Raw genomic sequence first — 3,430 nt, 5'->3', positions numbered from 1 at the left:
ATCTCGAGGCCTTGATACTAGTTACAAGGCAAAATCTTGGTAGGATAAACCTTCGGGTTTTGTTGTCGGGAGACGGAAGGATTTTTCTGCGGAGGCAGAAAGGAACACTTAATTCTCCCATATGGGTGGGAGACAAAGATTAACCTGAAGATAAGTTAAGGAAGTGTTTGATCTTGTTTTATCTTGTCTTCATGTCAGTGGCCTAGATTACGTAAAGGAGCGTGTGATTAAAGGGTTAATTAAGGAAGCTTCTTTTATGTGTCAAACATAATGTGGTAAGTAATTAGATAACTAAAACAACCTTCGAGGAAAGCGTGTTGGATGTGGCCAATGGGTCTATCCTATGGAAGGGTGGTCTCGGTTAGCCAAGAGCTTTCCTCAAAGGAAGTGTTAACAAGGAATGTTAGGAAAAGTCAGACGATGACCTTAGATAATGTTGGTTAGAACCCTGATTCATACCATTTTAGGGGACCGAAATGGGACTATGTCCTATGGGCAGAGAGGTTGAGCGATGCATCCCTCTCGTTTCCCATTCTCTTTGAATCAAGTGCGGTATGAGTTTGCTTAGGTCGAGTTATATCAATGCAAAGTGGAGCGGCTGATGCTAGAAGGTTGTTAGGAAGACTCAACTGCTAGGAACTCGGACTTCAGGTCGATCCTAGTGGGAATGACCGGATAAGTTCCATTGCGAGGCAGACTCAAGAGACCCTAGTTGGCAAACCACATGTCATTCCTTGGGAGTGCCGGGCGGCGTCTTGTAGATTGATTACTTGATGGGCTGCTAAAACGCGTCTCACAATCTGAGGGGCGGGAACGTTACAGTTGGTATTAGAGCAAAACTTCATAATGATACATGATTGATTAACGTTCGGTTCATGGACATATCCTAAATAGAAATAACCTAAGTGGTATGGCTTGATTATTAGGCACCTCCTGCACCCACGAATGTTGACATGCAATAGAAGAAGTTCCTTCTCAAACAAATTAAGCCACCCGTGTTTGATGGCAGGGGAAGGACTGTTCAAGCCGACACCGAGATCTGGATTGAGTCCATGGAGGACTATTTTGAGACAGCAGGAATTGCACCTGCTAACCAAGCCATGCTCGACAAACTTAAGCTTATGGGCGAAGCGAGACTTTGGTGGAAATAGTGGTGTAGAGACCAAGCAATCTCGGAGGGGATAGTCACTTGGGATAAGCTTAAGGAAGCTGTGTGAGGGAGGTACCTGCCACCTGCCTACCGCACACAAAAGATGAATGAATTCTATGACTTGCAGCAGCTAGGATTATCCCTTGAAGCATATTATTCAAAGTTCGTTTCACTCCTAAAGTATGCACCCCCAATAGATATGACACAACGGTGTCAAAATTCTGTGTTGGGTTGAATCCACCCATAAACACTCGATTGGAATCAATGCGCCCAACGGACTTGCGAGACGCATTACTCCGAGCGACTCCAATCATCCAAGAACTTAAATCGGGCAATTGCAGTGAAGATGACTCCTGATATTAAGACAAGAGGTGCCACAAGTACGGAGAGATATGACACATCCGTAAGAGATGCCCCAACCGCCGATGTTTCCACTGCAATGAACTAGGACACATCCAAATAGATTCTCCTGAGTTGGACCCTCAGAATCAGGAACGTGCAGTCAAACGAAGCCGTCTAAACTCTACTTTTGGCTCATATTATAAACCATATGACGATGAAGGCTTGGAGGCTGTTGTAACCTTTGAGGATGACTAGATATCCTAGGAAGATCTTCTTGAGGTAATAAGTCTTGTACTTGGAATAAATCCTATTGAATCCTATGAGTTGTGACAAGTTGTTATTTTAAGTTGAGAATTTGAGTAATCAAAGTAGCACAATGAAAGCGTGATGGGCCCTAACCCACAAGCTCTAAGGTCCAGAAGTGCTTGTCTTCCCTAGTTTCTTCTCGAGATGAGGACATCTAGATTCCTTTGAGGGGGAGAGGATGTAACATGCCCGTGCCTTTCTTTCTCCCCCCTATAGGAACTCCCCCCCTTAATTAAAAAAAAAAAAGTTAATTGTTAGTTCAAAATTTTTTAACTCCCCCTCTCTCTTGCCGCCGACAGCACGTTGGGGAGAGAGAGAGAGAGAGGGAGTGATGTGGTGATAATGGGGGGCATGCAGCCCCCCCAGATGGGAGGGGTGGCCATGCCACCCACCTCCTCCCCCTCCTATATAAGGAGCACCTTCCCTCCTCCCTCGTCAACAGGGGAGAGTGCCCCCCCCTATTGCATCATCATCCCCCTCCCTCGACACAGAGTCGCTGCCCCCTTGGACGCCCGCCAGAAGCCCCCCCCCTTTTTTGAGTTCGTCACCCTCCATGTAGTCTGCAGCAGTGGCCCTAGGCCTCCGTGGGGATACTCCACCATTCCCCCCTCCTCATTTCACCAGACGAGTGCCTCGTGATCAACGAAATGGAAGAAGGAGAGGGAGAGTGAAGGGAAGAAGAGGAGGAAGAGGGAGAGAAGGAGAGAGAAGAGAAGAAGAGGGAGAGAAGGAGAAAGAAGAGAAGAAGGGAAGAAGAGGGAGAGAAGGAGAAGGAGAGGGAGAGAGAAGAGAAGAAGGGAAGAAGAGGGAGAGAAGGAGAAGGAGAGAAGAGGAAGGAGGGAGAGAGATGGAAGAAGAGAAAGAGGGAGAGAGAGAGAAGGAGAGAAAGAGGGAGAGAGAGGGAAGGAGAGAGAGAAGTGGTAATAGAAGAAGAAGAAGAAGAGGTAGTAAGAGGAGAAGAAGAGGAAGAGAGAGAGAGAGAATAGGAGAAAAAGAGAAAAGAAGAAGAAGAGGAAGGGGAGAGGGAGAGAAGAAGAAGAGGAGAGAGAGAGAAAGTAGGTCAAGAGGAAGAGAAGAAGAAGAATAGGAAGAGAGAGAATAGGAGAAGGAAAGAAGAAAAGAAGAAAAAGAGGGAGAGAGAGAGAAGGAGAAGAGAAGAAGAAGAGAGAGAGAGGGTAAGAGAGAGGAGGAGAGAGAGAGAGAGAGAGAGAGAGAGAGAGAGAGAGAGAGAGAGAGAGAGAGAGAGAGAGAGAGAGAGATGGTGAGAGGGGTAGGTTCGAAGAGCCACACTCAAACCACCCCTTTGGCGAAGGACCCCCATGTAACGATCTTTCCTACCCGAGTCTATCGTCCTTAAAGCCGTTAAGGTCCGAACGGTTCAATCTCCGTGTGGCAAATGGCTCTCAAGAAGAAAGTCGCAGGAAGCATAGGTGACAAAGCTACCGTTGGTACCGGTAATGCAGGAGAGGTAAGGGGAATGACCAACGTAACGAATGCCCCTACGATCACGAATCAAACCCAGGTTCTTTAAGCTTTATAATTAATTATGTACTATCTCTCGTGGAAGAAATGAAGGGGTTAGCTACGTGCATGAAATAAGGACGAGTCTTAGGATTTTTGTTTACTCTAAGC

This window comes from Lygodium microphyllum, chromosome 4, assembly GCF_053477565.2.
Source record: "Lygodium microphyllum isolate KBCC chromosome 4, Lygodium_microphyllum_v1.1.10, whole genome shotgun sequence".
NCBI lineage: Eukaryota > Viridiplantae > Streptophyta > Polypodiopsida > Schizaeales > Lygodiaceae > Lygodium > Lygodium microphyllum.
Note: the sequence above shows the minus strand (reverse complement) of the source record.